This window comes from Rattus norvegicus, chromosome 13 (genome assembly GCF_036323735.1).
Source record: "Rattus norvegicus strain BN/NHsdMcwi chromosome 13, GRCr8, whole genome shotgun sequence".
Taxonomy (NCBI): Eukaryota; Metazoa; Chordata; class Mammalia; order Rodentia; family Muridae; genus Rattus; species Rattus norvegicus.
This window is the reverse complement of record NC_086031.1, coordinates 60,432,190-60,452,621: the sequence shown is the minus strand read 5'-3', so window position 1 is coordinate 60,452,621 and position 20,432 is coordinate 60,432,190. Positions and strand designations below refer to the sequence as shown.

Sequence of the window (20,432 nt, the reverse complement as noted above, 5' to 3'; positions counted from 1 at the left end):
GCTCCAAGTTATTCTGGAAAAGCAAAATCATATTCTTCAAAAACAGATTAAAATCATTACCAAAAGAAAATTACAACAAGATTATTGATTAAATATTCTTCTTTTGAAATTCCTACCTAACTGAAAATTCCAGATCTATTTTTCTGTCCACTAATTCATTGTAGCCTCAAAGCAATAATTATCTTTTCATCGGTTTACAAAGTTTAAGCAAGCCAAGTCTATAGTAGCAAGTTTTCTTTTATTTTCTGTGCTTAGCTGACAACAATCTATATTTACCAAGAAATAGATCATATAATTTGTGTCATATTTTTGAAGTCCTGTTCAGCTGTACTGGCTAATCATCTATTCTCTATTATAATACCTTCATAGAATTTTTCATAACCCCATCTTTTCATTTTGCACACTGAAACCTACTACTATATGCCTAGGTATAGTTCCCTATGATCAAGGATCTCAGATTCAACCTAGAATGAATATTTTCTTTGATCATTAAAATCTCCTAAGCAGTATTTTCTCCTCTAAGTACAATTAGGTGCACTTATAACTCATGAAAGTTCATTATGCTTCTTTTCTAAACTATGCTACCCTCTCTCTACAAGGGGGGGGCACCTTTTCTTATTAGGTTCATCTTTGTTTTATTTGCCAGGCAAAACAACATAATCATCTCATTATTCAAATAAAATAATGAATAAGTAAAACAATTGATTCATCTAAACAACATTATTTTATAAATTTTCACCTTGTATTGATCTGCAAAAAAATTTTTTTGCTCAATAGAGTGTGCTGTCTCTCTAGAAACCATGATGTGACATTGTAGTCCATGAGGGTCTCCCCATGCTCATTCACAGCATGATATATACATGAAGAATATAGCAAAAACAAACAGAAGGCACAACAGCTGCAAAAAACAATCCAGAGATGAACTCATTGGGGATGTATCTCTTCAAGTTGGAGTGGAAAATGGTGCGCCTTCTCCAGGAAGCTTACTTGGCCACTGAAGTTCTTTCTGAATGGTGTCCACTAGAATAGTTTGTTGTCTATGTTATTGATATACTAAAAGGGATTAACAAATTGAAAGTATTTATGCTAGTTTAAAAATATATGTAATTTGGTATTAAAATGAAAGTATGCTAGTTTAAAAACATATAATTTTGGTATTAAAAGAACATTATTTATTTAAATTCTTTATTACATACTTTAAAGAACATATGTGAGGGGAATAAATATTCACCTTTTCTATTTTAATTTCTTTGATATCTTGTGTAGTTATTTATTGGTTTATTTAGTTTACCCTTATTTACTTGTAAAACATTTTTATTCTACCACACAGTATAACCCAACCACCTTGCATTTTTCATTTTTAATCATCTGTATATCAATATATGCTGCCCAGAACATGGATTGCAAGCATATACCACTCCTGTTATTTTTGTAGGGTTCTTCTGCTTGGAAGGCAAGATTCTTGCTGATTGAGGTAAATACAGCTACTCCAGATTGATATACTTTTTATCAATCTATTATTTTTGACAATTTTAAAGACACTTGCTATTGAAATAGTAAAGTAAGACCTCCATTACATGACATATTAGAGAATGTAATATTACATAATAAACTGACACGGAAGACACAGTGTTTGCCATCCTCCACTTTTCTTTAAACTTATCTTCTGATTTCTCTGGGAACGACAAAGTGCTTCTCCATTTCTACACTTGCTGTTTCAAAGACATTTGTAGAGGAATTTTAATCTAGCAATATTGCTGCTCTCACAAGAGAGCACGTGGAAAACCTCCTAGATTTGTGTGATCCAAGTAGAATGTAGATATGCCTTTAGTACACACATTTATTTCCAAGCAATGTAGGTAAGCTTAGTTGTAGAAGGAGAAGCCATCCTTGAAAGTGACAGTTCAGTGGGAGGACAGTTCAGTGATTAAAGTTCCGTCAGTTCTGTTTAGTCAGTTGAGTTCTGGGTAGTGGAGCAGTTTGTTCATGGGTTCATTCAGTTCAGTGCACGTCAGCAGAGGCAGTTGAAGCCAGGGTATAAAAAAGGAGTCAAAGTTTAGAACAAATTCCCAGAGTTAGGTTGATGCCAAGCAGAGCAACTCACTGAGAAGCCAAGCTAAGCCAGATTGAATCAGTCAACTTGAAGAGGAGTTTGAGCCAGAAGAGCTGAGTTGAACCAACCAGCCCAAGTTCAGAAAGTTTAGAAAGGTTGAGCTTATTCAGCAGTAAGCAGCTGAGATGATAGTTATATGTGGTGAATAAAAATTACTGTAAAAAAATATTGATAGTGGTATTACTTAATCTTTGAGGATTGACCTTTTTATTTTTATTTAATTTTTATTGGCTATTCCTTGTATTTACACTTCATATGTTATACCATTTCCTGGTTTCCTCTCAGGTTCCACCATATCCCATCTCCCTGCCCCTACTTCTATGAGGGTGTTCCCCACTCCCACCCATTCACTCCCACCTCACTGCCCTGATTTTACACTACACTGGAGAATCAAGCTTTCATAGGACCAAGAGCCTCTCCTCCTATTGATGCCAGGCAATGCCATCCTCTAGTAAATATGTAATTGGAGCCATGCGTCCCTCCATGTGTACTCTTTGCTTGGTGGTTTACTTCCTGTGAACCCTTGGGTGTCCGGTTTGTTGATACTGTTGTTCTTACTATGGGATAGCAAACCTCTTCAGGTTCTTCTGTCTTTTCTCTTACTCCTCCATTGGGATCCTCATGCTCAGTCCAATGGTTTGCTGCAAGCATCTGCTTTTGTATTTGTCAGGCTCTGGCAGAGCTCTCAGGAGATAGCTGTAAACTTATCCATATCCAGAAGTTAAGCAAGGCACCCAGTTGGGGGATGGGGTCACCCATTCATCTCCAAATTTTTAATCCAGAATGGCTCCTGTAAAAAGAAAATATGGAGACAAAATGTGGATCAGAGACTGAGGAAAAGGCCATCCAGAGACTGCCCCATCTATGGGTCCATCTCATATACAGACGCCAAACCCAGACACCATTGCAGATGCCAAGAAGTGCTTGCTGACAGAATCGACCTTTTTTATGTACTATAATTCTGTGACAGTTCATGCAGATATACCTGTATTAGTAGCTTTAGGGTGTAATCTATGATGACAAAGTTACAAAACTACACTCTGCTTAGTCACAAATCCACTGGAAGACATTTTAATATTTTCAGATTTGGATTGTTATACCTAAATTTATTTTAATATTTCTACACACATATTTGTGTTTAATTCTTTATTTCTCCAGAATGTATCTTCAGTGTGTATTTTTTTAATTTTAAAAGTGAAAAAACTTTCCCATTACTATATTGTATTTTAGTTCATTATAAATTGTAACTAACCTCATTTACCAGGACAAAGAGGTCACCAGATATGGCTGAAGGGAATTAAATCAGGTCATTTGGAGCAGGCACAGCAAGCCTGAGATTGTAACAATTTTATTAGGAGCAAACACACTTTTTATACCTTTATCAGAAACAGAATATAATAACAATTGCCAGAATCAATACAGTTGTAGTTGCCAAGATACAAAGAGATTTTCAAGCTTTACAGGGTAAACACTATTAATGCCCAAGACCAATTGTCCTGTCAAGCATCCATGATTGCTTGGTTACTAAGGGAACATACAGAGGAACATAAAGCAGTGTGAACACTTCACTGTCTGAGGGAGTACATCAGTCTCTCAGGAACTGGAAGACACATTGTGCTCCAGGAGCCATAGATTCTAAGCTGAAAAGCCACTGATTCACGACTCTCAAGCAACTAGGTCAACTTGATGTTTCCCTGAAATTAATATTACTTTGGAAAAGGAATCTAACATCTTTATTTTGTTCATTGGCATCTATCATCATATTAGTTAATACGTTTTAATCATTTATTACCAATCTTCTAAGCTGCAATGAGGTTGGTTATATCCAAAGAAATACAGGAAGGATACAGAGATGATTCTAGGGCAAAAGCACTCACTTGATGAAAAAAAGATAATAAATGTCACAAATCATGTAGCTCTATGAGTTTTTAAATAATATGTAATACAATAATTTATACATTTTATTCACACATAATTATAGGGTGAAATAAAAGGGTCAACAATAAGCTAGTAAGCAGTGACTGAAAGGTTTTATTAGATTCAATTCTTAAATTCTAAGTTATTTGAATTTACAAAATATGTCTACAAAGTGTAAAAATTAGGCACAACTTTTTTGCATAAAATGAGATGGTTCCCAATAAAAACTACTTTGTTAATTAATTTTACATTACAGAAATATAACTGATCACTAACATTACAAATGTGTTGTAACCTAAATTTTTTCCTCTGTATGCTACCTTTATTTTGATTATATAATTTGGATAGAATGAATACAGATCTTATGAAAGCAGAATTTTTGTTAGATGCATTAAAAAGATGTGTCAAGTTCAATACAAACAATAATAATTACATTAAATACAAGTTTTATTAAAAAGAATGCTTGCCGATGCTTGTACCTTATAAGATAGATGAATAAATATATTAATAAAATCTTCATAGTTCAGAACTGTTTTTCAAACTCCTAACTGACAATTTCACTGTGTGACTTAAATAACAAAAAAAAATGGAGATACTAAAAGGAATCATTTATATTTATAATGCACTCGGTATTATTTTCTTTTATAAAAGTTTGCTTGACTGATCCGGCTTTCTGAAACTTAGGCTTTATATGGAGTTGCCTCCAGTGTTGGATCCTCTGTCATCTGACCTTTATCTCTAATAACAGAGAGAAACTTCCTAGAACAGTGGGAAATAAAACCACCTTTCACTCAGATAAACATTACTTTCAAACATGTCTCATGATAAAATATGGGGCAGCAGTAAACTGCAAGAAGTGAGTAGGAGACTTCTTTGCTCCCAGAATGCTTTATTAAGGAGCAGTTTGAGGCTAAAAGCCTTCTAGGTACATTTGCATTCCACTGTGGTAATCCCAAGCTTCTTTTATAACAAATATTTCTGTAAGTAATATAGTATTTATCTCACAGATACCTTTTCGGCATAACAAACAAAATTTCAAAGTAATAATTGATGACCTAAATTTAATGACAAAATAATTTATTAAGTTTATTGTCCAGATACTAACAGACCAATAAAAATTTTAATAAACATATCCACAGGTAATGTAAAGTCTCCAAAGTTTCTAAGCAAAAACTTATTTCTGTCCTAGAAGAAATTATTTTTTTACAACTACAATTATAATAGATCTTTAACTGAGTAAATTTCCCTTTAAAATTAAAGTTTGAACTTCTCAGTTTGGCCACTGAAGTTTCTTTCTGCAGTGATATGTTGTTGATATGAAAAATCTATAATTGTTCAGAGTTCTGAGAATGAGCCAGCATGAAATTGTGACTCTAAATGGACCATGTTATCACCTCTACTACACATCATGAGCTCAGGTAACATCTTAGAAGTAACAGAAAGAATGGAAGAATTGAAGGCTGGGAAAGAATGCTCAGAAATGTCTTTTGCGCATGACACTGTTGTCCCCTTCATGAAGTCATTGCATATGTAGTTATCTGTACAAGATCTACACGAGTTTATGCTGGAAATATTCCATCAGACAGCATTGATTTGGACTCAGCAGTTATTAAAATGACAAAAAGAACCCACAGAAGCCTTGTGGATCTGTTATATAGTCTATAAAGACAATGGGAAGGGTAAACTGGAGGACTGTGTGTTAATAAATAAGCAAAAACTTGTCTGATGAAATAAAAAATAAAGCTAAAATGTATAACATAGCCTTTTATGATTTGAAATGAAGCAATGGAGTAAGGTTACAATGCAGAAGGCTTGAAAACTTCAGTTTTAATTTTCTGTGTTCTGTTCACTTAGTGCTCCAGAAAAGAATGTCTGACAGATGAGGTATTTTCATCCTGTGTCTGGTTTCCTGCACAACAGCTACAATGGGGTAGGGCTGTGCTGTGATCCTTAGATGAACCACTAATGGGAAACATGCCAGGGGCCTTGCTGCACAGAGAAGAGCAATGAAATGTATCAGCACCTGCACCATGCATCTGCAGATCACATTGCATTTTTCCCAAGTGCCCTCCTGGAGAAGAGCTCTGGAGTTTACATATGCTGGCCTGTCTGACCACTACAGCTTCACTGTTGTATTTTTAGGGCTGTCCACACTGGTACACAGACAATGCTAAGCATTTGTATATGTTCTGCATATTGATTCTGCATCTTTTTATTTTTTGAAACAGAAATGTGGTCATAATTGCTTGGATTCCAAAACTAATTTTGTGTCAAAAAAAAATCTCAGCAAGATAATGTTTCAGTAGAGGAAAGGTTTATGTACTTTTAAATAAAAGTTGAACCTTTGTTCATATGTGACGAAAAACATTTGAAATTCTGTGAACAAAATGTAACAGAGGTAAATGCTTGCCCCAATAGCTCTGAAGCTTCACAGCTTTGCTGCTCACAGGAAATAGCCATCTGAGGCTGAGAATGACCTTGCATCGAAGCCTGCCATCTTTTAGGAAATTTCTGGATTGCAATTACCAATTAAACATTACAAGAGTTTAATCTTTCAAACACAAGTTTAAAATAGTGTGAAGATCTGCTCAAGCTTCCAAGTGCCCTGGAAGACAGAATCTTGAGATAATCCAGACTACAAGTTAGATCTCTTTACTCAATTTGGCTTTCTTCATTTGCTTTGATTATTTTTTTCTGCAATGACTCACTAATGAAACCTGAGGAAAATTTCCAAGTCACTGGATACATTTAATTATTTAATTATTTAGGTCAGGATGGTATCTATTTGTTCATTAGTATAAAAATTTAAACTGCTCATTATTAAAGGAGGAATAACCTAGATCAAAAGAGCATGTGTACCTTACTGTGGCACGCATTCACCTTAAGAGACTTGACAGATGTCAAAGTGACAACAGGCTAGTACAATGGTAGTGTGTGTTCAGGTTTTACCACGACGCTAGTCTTATTTAATTACCAGCACACTTCCTCTAAAAAAGTTATGCTTCCACACACATCCCGTTGCTAAGTAAATTGACAAAGACTTGGTTCACCTGTACTTGAGTTCAAGTTAGAAGTAAGCTATGGATAGACCAGAAGGTTTACTTTAAAATCTGTTCTTTGATAGAACTGAAAATAGATAATGCACCACTATATTATTATGTTGCCTAGCAGAGTTTAAAACCAGGCTACATCATCACTTATTTGTAACAATCAAATTATTATAACTTAATTGTGTGCCTGCATCTTTATTTCTCAGAAAGTTTCTCTCATTCTTTTCAATAAACTGTTCATTTTTTAATAACAAGACATTCTCCTGTTACTTAAATTTTGAATTTATCTATAGATTTGCTTTTAACAAATACCATATACATGATAATATTAACTGTTTTACTACTAGCAATAAGGCAGTTTTTCACAGTGTCAATGTAATGTAACGTCCTATGTATAAATTGTTTTTCTGACAAAGGTATAGTATTTTCCTGGAACAGTATCATAATTTTAAGCACTGCTATAATATTAAAAACTTTGAATAAATTATATATAATTAGCCTATAAAAGCTACAACTCTATATTCTTATATTTTTGGTTGTGAGCCTAGCCTTTAACGGCTGGGCCATCTCTCCAGCCCACAACTCTATATTCTTTTGGTATTTAAATTTCTCCAAATATTTAATAGTGTATAGACAAGAAATATAACTAGGAATGCGATGAAGCAGTATTCTTTGTTGACTATCTGTTAGTATATGAAGAGCCTGAGATATATAACCTATTCATTACAGTTTTATTATAAAAATATTCTAGATTATATTTCACAATATTTCCTTTAATCATATTATGGATTTTATGAAAAGACAAATCTTGTTCTTAGACCAAAGGTCAAAAATAAACACAAATGTACTAATAACCACAAAATAGTTACCCATTGCTTTATTTAAGCATTGAATCAATCAGCATCTGTTGTGTATGGAGCAATATGTAGTCATTTGCAGCTTTGCATAGAAAAGAGTTGATAAGATATCTTATAGATGTTTTAAGGAGATCAGCGGCTAATGAAGATGCATAGAAAAAGAAGGTGCATGGAATAAGTGACTGCAGAATTTGCAATTCTGAAGGGAACACCTCATCCACTCTTCCTCCCAAAACTCAAGCATCACTGGGGTAGAGGGAGCAGAAAGATCAGATTCATAGGTAATGAATAAATGGACAAACACAAGGAAACAGTGATTTCTGGACACAATTTGATAATTATACATATGAAAACCTTACATTGGATATAAAAGCATGTACACGACCTACCTAAGCTCCAGCAAGACAAAAGTGTCTACATAAACGAGTGAGGTGGACATTGAGTACTATCCCTAACTACAGAGACTTTAGCAATAAATTCTTAGCTGCAAGGAGAGGGAGAATTTTTTTCTTTAAAGATGTTGTTCTTTGTAGGTTTAACATGTACTAGTGGGTAGCAACACACTCAAGTCTATATAGGCAGCACTAATGACACTCCTGCTTTGAAAAACAATTGATAGTACAATGTTGAAGGGTTATGTGGTTCTGTGATGCAATAGAGGAGGAGATGAATATGGTTGGAATATAGTGCATGATATTCTCAAATAGTTAATAAAATGATTTAAATTTGAATATGCTGTCTATGTAATCATTTGTTAATTTTGCTTGTTTTTTCTAAGTTTCTCAGTACCATCTTCTTTGAAGTATTCCAACATCCAACAGATGTTTTTGAACAGTTAGATTTAGATATTATTTCTTTCTCTGAGATCTATAGTCTATTCTATCGAATTTGTGTATATTTTTATGACAATAACACAACAGGCCATCATTAACAATGATGAAAATTGAAAGTATTAAGATTTGAAATAAGAGTCTTCCCCAGCTATACCACTCTTGGGCATATACTCAAAAGATGCTCCCCCTATGCCACGGGGCCACATACTCCAGTATATTCTTCATCTTATTTGTGATAGTCAGAAGCTGGAAACAACCCCGATGTCCCACAGTAGAAGAATGAATACAGAAAATGTGGTTCATTTACACAATGGTATACTATTCAGCTATTAAGAATGAGTACATAAAGAAGGGGAGGGGGAGGGATTAGGGGGATGTTTGCCCAGAAACCGGGAAAGGGAATAACATTCGAAATGTAAATAAGAAATACTCAAGTTAATAAAAAAAATAATAAAAAGGAATGAGTACATTATGAGCCTTGCAGGCAAATAGATTAAAATAGAAAATATCATCCTAAGTGAGATTATGAAGAAACTAAAGTACATGCATGACGTGTACTCACTAATAAGTGTATATTAGCAAAAAAAGGAGTACAGAATACCTAGGTTACAATCCACAGAAATCAAGAAGGTTAACAAGCCAGTAAGCATGTCTCAATCCCACTTGGAAGGGAGAAAAAAGCAATCAAATGGGGGGTGGGGGAAGAGGGAGGGAGGGATCTGGGTGGGAAAGGGACAGAGAAGGGAAGATGGAAACATGATCATGTATTGGAGGGAGAGGAACAGATGTGATGCCGTGCGGGCCAGCAGAAAGAATGGAAATAGGCAACATACAGAAGCTGATGGTGAGGGGGACTCTGGAATTCACCAGAGATCTGGGATATAAGAGGACTCAAAGGGAGGGACCTTATATGAAGTGTCCTACAGTTGGAAGGGGGAATTTGTAGAATTCATCTCCAATAGAAAAACAGGGCATCAAGTGAAAAGATGGGGTTGTCATCCAGTAGTCAAAAACTCTGTCTAAAAGAGTTCTGTCTAAAAGAACTGCAGGGAAAATAATGGAGATGAGACTGAAGGAAAGAAGGTTTAGTGACCAGCCCAAATTGGAACCCAGCTCAAAGGGAGGCTCTAAGACCTGAAACTATTATTCATGCAATGGTGTGCTTGCAGACAGGAGCCTAGCATGACTGTCCTCCGAGAGACCCAACAACCAGCTGACTAAGACAGATGTATATAATTACACCCAACCACTGGACTGAAGGTGGCAATGCCAGTCGTTAAATTAGAAAAGGCTGGAGGAAGCTGAGAAAGAGGGCTACACAATAGGAAGACCAGCAGTCTCAAGTAACCAGCACCCCTGAGATCTCTCAAACACTGAGCCACTAACCAGGTAGTTCACAAGAGGTGGTCTGAGGTCCCTAACACAAATATAGAATAATATTCCTGGGTCTGGTCAAAAGCACCTAATTCTGAGAGACTTCAGGCCCCAAGGAGTGAGGAGGCCTGATGCGGGAAGGCAGTGTAGACATTGGAGATGAGGGCGAGGAGAAATGGAATAAGGAACTGTAGGAGAGGAACTGTGAGAGGAGCAAAGACTGGACTGTAAAAAACGTAAAAGTAGTAGTAGTAGTAATAGTAGTAGTAGTAGTAGTAGTAGTAGTAGTAATAACTTTAAATATGACATGTCAAGAATACATGTGTCATTTGTTAAATAAGAGTGACAAAATAATATGTTAATATAAATATTGTTAATTAGAGTATGTATACATAAGTAAATAGTTTAGATAATAGTAAAATAGAATGCTTAAATAACAGAAATAATTTTTGTGAATTCTAGCTTATCAAACTCTTAAGAAGTAGCTTGAGAAAAACTCAGTGGTTAAGATTACGTTCTCATACCTCAACAACCCTATAGCAAATAAGTCATTTCTGTAAATGATTATAAGTTCAGGTCTGGAGCAGGTATACTCAAGCAGTAATCTGGAGCATGATAGCTTCTAGGCAAGTTGTAATTTGAGTGTCAAATTTAAGATAAAATAAAACATATCTAAGAAGAATTTGGGACCCCCCATAAACATAAACATAAACATATATAAATATGCTAGCAAAACATTGACTTCCAGGCAGCTAGCCTAAGGTTATTAAAACCCACACCCACAGTGACACACCAATTCAAATAAGGCCATACCTACTCCAACGGGGCCACACCTTGTAATGGTGCCACTCCCTGTGTGAAACATATACAAACCCTCACAATTGCTGTAGATAAAGCAAAATGACTTGGCAAATTGAACTTAATTAGACTTCTGTTGCAACCACTCCAAACAATGCAAGTCAGCTCTTTTTTGAGAAGGTCCACATATCTGGAAAAATACAAAATTTCTAGTGTAAATAAGAAAATGATAAATGATATAAAATATTAAAATGATAAACAATTTTCTCACAAAGCCAATGAATCTTTATCACTAAATCATAAAATAGTAAATGATGAATTATATTCTGATACCATAAAACATTCTTTTTAAGAGTTAATATTTTGGGGTTGAGAACATGGCTCAGTTGACAGCTGGCAGCAAGCTTTCTTAGGATGCCCAAAGCCCTGGATATGATTTCCAGCAACACACAAATACAGCATGGTTCCTGTTGTGAAAAGTTAAGTAATCCATGTGAAAATTGAAACCAGTTGAATAGGCTGATTTTACTTGTTTTTAGGAACAGAGTCAAGTAATGAATATGGATTGAAACAATATGAAAAAATAAAAAAATGTTGCATACGATTCCTTCAGTAGACACAGGTGGAAATAAGCAGTCATGTTTTAAATATTATTAGCCTGAGTCTTATTCATCTGTTCAGTTTCACAGCACGTCCAAAAATAATGTGTTATTTTTCTTTCTTTCTTTCTTTTTTTTCTGTATCCTTAACATTCTAAGCTTCATCCTACTCCCTTCACTTTTTCAGGGTCTGAATATAATTTTTACCTTTACTCTTTAAAGTTAATCTCTCAAAACCTTAAGTTTTTCTCTGTTTCATTACATTAATTAATTAATTTTGCTTAATTTGTAAGCAGCACTTGATACCTAGCTATAGCGTATGCTCTTTTGAGGGGTGAGGTTCTTTTGTTTATTCAGTTTTTTATGTAGTTTTTTTCATTTACATCAATTTTAGTTAATGTTTTCTGAGCTTTTTAAAAGTGTAGTTTTATGTCTGGTGCCAATTTGGAGAAGTTAGTAGTCACCATGGTTTCTAATATTGCTCTTCTCTGTTCTTTTCTTGTGATACTGATACAGGCAGATCATATTTTATGTAGTTGAAATATAGAGCGGTATTATTTTTGAATTTTACTATAACTATGTATTTCTTAAGAGTATGATCTTCCATCTAAAGTATTACATGTGATGGGAGCCTTGGGAGTTGGGGCCACACTAAGGTTATTGAAGAGTGTAAGTAAGTAAGGTTATTGGAAGGTATAACATGAAGATGATATTAGGGTTCCAACAGTATAATACTATACTGTATACAGCACAATATATAATACAATACTATGATACAACATAAAACTTTTATTTTTAAGAATTAATATTTTGGACCTGTGAACATGGCTCAACTGGAAGTCTGCTTGTCTAGAATGCACAGAGACCCACATTGGATTCCCAGTATCACACAAATTTAGCATGATTGCTTTCTTGTTTCCCATGTCCCATTAAGGATGCTGTTACCGTCCATCAGGACTGCATGTCAGGAATGCCATCAACTCATTACGGAAAAAATGCTAATAGACTTTATTACACGCAATCTGGTAGAGACATTTTCTCAGAATCCCTCTTCTGAGAAAACTGTTGCTTGTGTCAGGTTGACATTAATCAAGAAAACCTGTTTCAAAAAATGTTGACTTTTCTCAGTCACATTGTCACAACATTATAATGTTTGACTATTACAGAGGAATTATATGCTCCAAGGGCTGGGGTACTATGGAACATAAGTATGTATATGCATGTTTGTCAATGCATTTCTTTGCTTTTAGCTTATGTAATTTTCTATTGAAATGTTCTGATGACTAGTTTTATGCCAATTTGACACATGATAAAGTCATTTATAAACCAACACTTATATCAGGAAGATATGCCTAGCAGAGTGACCTGGGAACAAACTGTGGTACACTTTCTTTCCCTTCCTTTCCTTTCCCTTCCTTTCCTTTCCTCTCCTCTCCTTTCCTTTTCTTTCCTTTCCTTTCCTTTCTTTTCCTCTCCTTTCCTTTCCTTTCCTTCCCTTTCCTTCCCTTCACTTCCCTTCCCTTTCTCTTTCTTCCTTCCTTCCTTTCTTCCTTTCTTTCTTTCTTTCTTTCTTTCTTTCTTTTTCTTTCTTTCTTTCTTTCTCTCTTTCTTTCTTTCTTCCTCATATTATGTTTTAATTATACTTTTACCTAAAAATATTTTATAATATATATTGATCATTTCCCCTCCCCCACATCCTTCTCAGAAAACATTCAAAAGGTGGGGAAGAGAGAAGACCGCCCAGGAGTGCAGACATCCTGAGACCACAGGACAGCTGCCACCTCTGCACACCACAGCTCACATCCCTGGTCCAAGGGGAAACTGCACAGTGCCTCTGGACACAGGTATACAGGAACAGACAGTCACCAGAACCCGAGATTCTGGTCTGTACACAAGACAGAACTGAATTGGCCAGACACCTACCTGCACCCAAACTCTGTGGGGTAGAGAGCTGGACCCTCAGAAGGGTGGATACTCTTGAGAAGTCAAAGGAGATTATCCTCTGCCCACAGTCCAGACCCAAAAGGGAATCACATACTGACAACTGTGCCACTGGGTGCAAGGACCTACACGAGCAATCAGGGGCAGGACCCTTTCATTCCTGCCCATGCCTAGAGCTGGAAGACAGTCTCCAGGAGCGCCGACACACCTGAAATCAGAACTCCTGTTCTCAGGAAAGGCTGAAAGAAAATAGAAAAACAGTTCTACAGGAGTGCTGACCTACAGCGGGTCATGTCACTCTCAGAAACAGGAAGACAAGCAAACGCCAGAGACAACCTAAGGGCTAGAGGCAAGCGCAGGAACCTAAGCAACAGAAATTAAGACGACTTGGCATCATCAGAGGCCAGTTCTCCCACCAAAGAATATACTGTATATCCAAACACACCAGAAAAGCAAGATTTAGATTTGAAATCACATTGTTTGATAATGATTGAGGAGTTTAAGGAAGGCATAAAGAACTCCCTTAGAAAAACGCAGGAAAACATAAATAAACAAGTAGAAGCCTATAGAGAAGAATCACAAAAATCCCTGAAAGAATTCCAGGAAAACACAAACAGGTGAAGGAATTAAAAATGGAAATAGAAGCAATAAAGAAAGTACAAAGGGGGGCTGGGGATTTAGCTCCGTGGTAGAGCGCTTACCTAGGAAGCACAAGGCCCTGGGTTCGGTCCCCAGCTCCGAAAAAAAAGACCCCCCCAAAAAAAAGCACAAAGGGAGACAACCCTGGATATAGAAAACCAAGGAAGAGACAAGGAGCCGTGGATACAAGCATCACCCTCAGAATACAAGAGATAGAAGAGAGAATCTCAGGGGCAGAAGATACCACAGGAAACATCAACACGGGTTGGGGATTTAGCTCAGTGGTAGAGCGCTTGCCTAGGAAGCACAAGGCCCTGGGTTCGGTCCCCAGCTCCGAAAAAAAGAACCAAAAAAAAAAAAGAAAAGAAAAGAAAACATCAACACAACTGTCAAAGATACCATAAATGCAAAAAGCTCCTAACCCAAAACATACAGGAAATGCAGGACTCAATGAGAAAACCAAACCTAAGAATAATAAGTATAGAAGAAAGTGAAGACTCCCAACTTAAAGGGCCAGTAAATATCAACAAGATTATAGAAGAAAACTTCCCTAACCTAAAGAAAGAGATGCCCATAAACATACAAAAGCCTACAGAACTCCAAATAGATTGGACCAGAAGAGAAACTCCTTCCGTCACATAAAACTTAAAACACCAAATGCACAAAACAAAGAAAGAATATTAAAAGCAGTAAGGGAAAAAGGTCAAGTGGCATATAAAGACAGACCTATCATAATTACACCAGACTTATCACCAGAGTCTATGAAAGCCAGAAGGTCCTGAACAGATGTCATATGGACCCTATGAGAACACAAATGCCAGCTCAAATTACTGAGTCCAGCAAAACTCTCAATTAACGTAGATGGAGAAACCAAGATATTACATGACTAAAACAAATTTACACAATATCTTTCTACAGATCCAGGCCTACAAAAGATAATAGACGGAAAACTCCAACAAAGGGAGAGAAAATACATCGTGCAGAAAGCAAGAATATCATTTCCTTGCAACGAAACCAAAAGAGAGACATATTAACAATTCCCCCTCTAACAACGGAAATAACAGGAAATGACAATCACTATTCCTTAATATCTCTCAACATCAGTGGACTCAATTCCACAATAGAAAGAAATAGACTAACATAATGGATATGTAAAGAGGACCCAGCATTTTGCTGCATGCAGGAAACATACCTCAGACACAAAGACAGACACTACCTCAGAATAAATGACTGGAAAACAACTTTCCAAGCAAATGGCCCAAAGAAACCAGCTGGAGTTGCCATTATAATATCAAATAAAATTGACTTTCAAACAAAATTCATTAAAAAAGATAAGGAAGGACACTTTATATTCATTTAAGGAAAAATACACCAAGATGAACTCTTAATCCTAAATATCTATGCTCCAAATGCAAGACCACCTACATTCATAAAAGAAACCTTACTAAAGCTCAAAGCACATTTTGTATCTCATATGATAAAAGTAGGAGATTTCACCACCCCACTCTCAGCAATGGACAGATCCTGGAAAGAGAAATTAAACATCAACATAGAGAAACTAACAGAAGTTATTGACCGACTGGATTTAACAGATATTTATAGTACATTTCACACTAAATCAAAAGTGTGATTCTTCAGATTCTGTTGTTATGTCTCACTTTTCATTTCTGATTTTATTAATTTGGATATACTTTCTGTGACCTCTGTTTAGTGTGGCTAAGGGTTTGTCTATCTTATTGATTTACTCAAAGAACCAGCCCCTGGTTTTGTTGATTCTTTGTACCTTTTTCTCAGAACCTCGTGGAACCTTCTCCAAAATTGACCATATAATCAGTCACAAAACAGGCCTCAACAGATACAGGAAGATAGAAATAATCCCATGCATCCTATCAGATCGCCACACACTAAGACTGGTTTTCAATAACAACATTAATGACAGAAAGTCCACATATACATGGAAGTTGAACAATGCTCTCTCAATGACAACTTGGTCAAGGAAGAAATAAAGAAATTAAAGACTTCTTAGAATTTAATGAAAATGAAGATAAAACATTCCCAAACTTCTGGGACACAATGAAAGCAGTACTAAGAGGAAAACACATAGCTCCGAGTGCCTGAAAAAAGAAACATGAGATAGCATACGTAAACAGTTTGACAGCACACCTAAAAGCTCTAGAACAAAAAAGAAATAAATAAACCCAAGAGGAGTAGAAGGCAGGAAACAATCAAACTCTGATCTGAAAACAACCAAATAGAAATGAAGAGGACGGTACAAAGAATCAACAAAACCAGGGGCTGGTTCTATGAGAAAATCAATAAGATAGATAAACCCTTAGCCACACTAAATAGAGGTCACAGAAAGTATATCCAAATTAACAAAATCAGAAATGAAAAGTGAGACATAACAACAGAATCTGAAGAAATTAAAAGAAAATCATCAGACCCTACTACAAAAGCCTATATTCAACAAAACAGGAAAATCTGGAGGAAATGGACAATTTTCTAGACAGATACCACGTACCAAATTTATATCAGTAACAAATAAACCATCTAAAGAACCCCATAACTCCTAAAGAAATAAAAGAAGTTATTAAAAGTCTCCCAACTAAAAAGAGCCCAGGTCCAGATGGATTCAGTCCAGAATTCTATCAGATCTTCAAAGAAAACCTCATAACAATACTGTCCAAATTATTCCACAAAATTGAAACAGACAGAGCACTACCAAATTCCTTCTATGAAGCCACAATTACTCTTACACTGAAACCACACAAAGACCCAACAAAGAAAGAGAACTACAGACCACTTTCCCTTATGAATATTGATGCAAAAATACTCAATAAAATTCTTGCAAACAGAATTCAAGAACACATCAAAATGATCATCCATCATGATAAAGTAGGCTTTATCCCAGGTATGCAGGGATGACTTAATATATGAAAATCCATCAATGTAATCCACTATATAAACAAACCCAAAGATAAGAACCATATGATCATTCCATTAGATGCTGATAAAGCATTTGATAAAATTCAACACCCCTTCATGATAAAAGTCATGGAAAGATCAGGAATTCAGGGACCATATCTACACATAGTAAAAGAAATATACAGCAAACTAGGAGCTAACATCAAACTAAATGGAGAGAAACTTGAAGCAATCCAAGTAAAATCAGTGACTAGACAAGGCTGCCCACTCTCTCCCTACTTATTCAATATAGTACTCGAAATCTTAGCCAGATCAATCAGATACCAAGGAGGTAAAAAAAAGATACAAATTGGAAGGAAAGAAACCAAAATATCACTATTTGCAGATGATACGATAGTGTAATTAAGTGACCCCAAAAGTTCCAGCAGAGAAGTACTTAACCTTCAGCAAAGTGTCTGGGTATAAAATTAACTCAAACAAATCAGTAGCCTTCCTGAGAAACAGGCTGAGAAAGAAATTAAGGAAATGACACACTTCACAATAGTCCCAAATAATATAAAATATCTTGGTGTGACTTTAACCAAGCAAGTGAAATTCTGTATGACAAGAACTTCAAGTCTCTGAAGAAAAAATTGAGGAATATCTCAGAAGATGGGAATATATTTCATGCTCATGGATTTGCAGGATTAATATAGTAAAGATAGCCATTTTGCAAAAGAAATCTACTGATTCAATGCAATCCCCATCAAAATTCCTACTCAATTCTTTAAAGAGATGGAAAGAGCAATTTGCAGATTCTTTTGGAATAACAAAAAAACCCAGGATAGCAAAAACTGTATCCAACAATTAAAGAAATTCTGGAGGAATCACCATTCCTGAATTCAAGCAGTATTACAGAGGAATAGACATAAAAGCTGTATGGTATAAGTGCAGAGAAATGCAGATAGATCAGTGGAACAGAACTGAAGACCCAGAAATGAACCCACACATCTATAGTCACTTGACCTTTGACAAAGGAACTAGAACCATCGAATGGAAGAAAGATAGCAGTTTCAAGAAATGGTGCTTATTCAACTGGAGGTCAGCATGTAGAAGAATGCAAATCAATCCATTCTTATCACCATGTACAAAACTTAAGTCCAAGTGGATCAAGGACCTCCACATCAAACCAGATACACTCAAATTAATAGAAGTAAAAGTGGGGGAAAGTCTGAGACACATTGGCACTGGAGAAATTTCCTGAACAAAACACCAATGGCTCATGCTCTAAGATCAAGATTCGACAAATGGGAACTCATAAAACAGCAAAGCTTCTGTAAGGCAAAAGACACTGTCATTAGGACAAAACGGCAACCAATAGATTGGGAAAAGATCTTTACCAATCCTACATCTGATAGAGGGCTAATCCAAAATATACAAGGAACTCAAGAAGTTAGACTCCAGAGAGTCAAATATCCCTATTAAAAATGGGGTACAGAGCTAAACAAGACATTCTCAACTGAGGATTATCGAATGGCCAAAAAGCACCTAAAGAAATGTTCAACATCTTCAGTCATCAGGGAAGTGCAAATCAAAACAACCCTGAGATTCCACCTCACACCAGTCAGAATGGCTAAGATCAAAAACTCAGGGGACAGCAGATGCTGGTGAGGATGTGGAGAAAGAGGAACACTCCTCCATTGTTGGTGGGATTGCAAACTGGTACAGCCACTCAGGAAATCAGTCTGGAGGTTCCTCAGAAAATTGGACATCCCACTACCTCAAGACCCAACTCTCTTGGGCATCTACCCAAAAGATGCTCCAACATACAACAAAGACGCATGCTCCACTATGTTCATAGCAGCCTTATAATAGCCAGAAGCTGGAAATATCCCAGATGCCCTTCAACAGAGGAATGGATACAGAAATAGTGCTACATTTACATAATGGAGTACTACTCAACTATCAAAAACAATGACTTCATGAAGTCCATAGGCAAATGAAATGAATTAGAAAATATCATCCTGAGTGAGGTAACTCAATCACAGAAAAATACACATGGTATTCACTCATTCATAAGTATATATTAGCCAAAAAGCTCAAATTACCCAAGATGCAATCCACAGACCACAGGAAATTCAAGAAGTATGACCAAAATGCAGATGTTTCCATTTCTTCTTAAATGAGGGAAATATCCATAAGAAGGGATGAGGAATCAAAGTTTGGAGCAGCGACTCAAGAAATGGCCACTCAGAGCCTGTCCCACATGTGGTCCATAAATACAGCCAGCCAAACTAGATAAGATTGATGAAGCTAAAAAACCCATGCTAAAGAGACCGTATATAGATCTCTTCTGAGAGACTAATCCAGAGGGTGTCCAATACAGAGGTCAATGCTAGCAGCAAACCACCGAACTGAGACTAGGACCCCTTTGGGGGGAATTAGAGGAAGTATGGAAATTGTTGAAGGAGCTGGAAACCCCATAAAAACAACAATGCCAGCAACCAGAGCTACCAGGAACTAAACCACTACTGAAAGACTATACATGGACTGACCCAGGGCTCCAACTGCATATGTAGCAGAGAATAGCCTTGTTGGGGCACCAGTGGAAGGGGAAGCCGTTGGTCCTGCCAAGGTTGGACCCCCAATACAGGGGAATATGATGGGAATAGTATAGGGGAAATACCCCTATGGGGGAGGGGGAGGGGAGGCAATGGTGGCTTAGGATCAGGAAGGGGAATAACATTTGAAATATAAGTAAAGAACTATATCTAATAAAAAAATTTTAAAAAACCAGATGAACATGCAATAAAACAATAAACATCAGTAAACACAAAGAACAACGATATCAAAACAAAAACAAAAACAAAAACAAGAAACAAAAAACAAAAAAAAAAAAACACCCAAAAGAAATACAACCAAACACAAGCCACCAAACTGTAACAATGTAAAAGGATTCAACAAAGTGGAGTAGTCTACAATATGTTGCTCGACTACTCCTAAAACAAGGCCTTCCTTGAACCATGATGTGGAATATTAATCCAAGTAAACCACCCAAGTTGCTTCTGAATATGGTATTTTTTCTCAACAACAGTAACCATTAGAAAAAAGATGTAAATTCAAAACTATGGATTTTTATTTTATTTTTTCCAATCTACCAAGTCAATTAGAATCATTCTTACCCAGTGTTAGGTTTAATGTACATTTTTTTTTCATCAATTTCATACTCATGATGAGACCATTCAACTGACCTTACAAAATTCATACTTTTTTCATTCCTTCCATTCACATGTTTGTCATATTTTTTTTAAAAATCATTTTCCAGTTTTACAATTGGTAACAGTTCTGAGTTTGTTTCTCATTCTAATCTGTGATCTTCCATGTGTCTCTTTTTAGTTTGTGTAGTG

At 36.0% G+C, this 20,432-nt stretch overlaps 1 long non-coding RNA gene across 3 annotated transcripts in view; it reads left to right on the top strand.

The window, feature by feature from the left end:
* Window positions 1-20,432, top strand: part of LOC120096271 (uncharacterized) — a 126,305-nt gene that overhangs the window by 4,581 nt on the left and 101,292 nt on the right. The window contains exon 3 of one of the 3 annotated variants that reach the window (XR_010057043.1): window positions 13,247-15,636. The exons of the other annotated variants lie outside the window; for them this stretch is intronic. This is a non-coding gene — a long non-coding RNA (uncharacterized LOC120096271). Of the gene's footprint in view, window positions 1-13,246; window positions 15,637-20,432 lie in introns of those variants that run through there. 3 annotated transcript variants of the gene reach the window in all.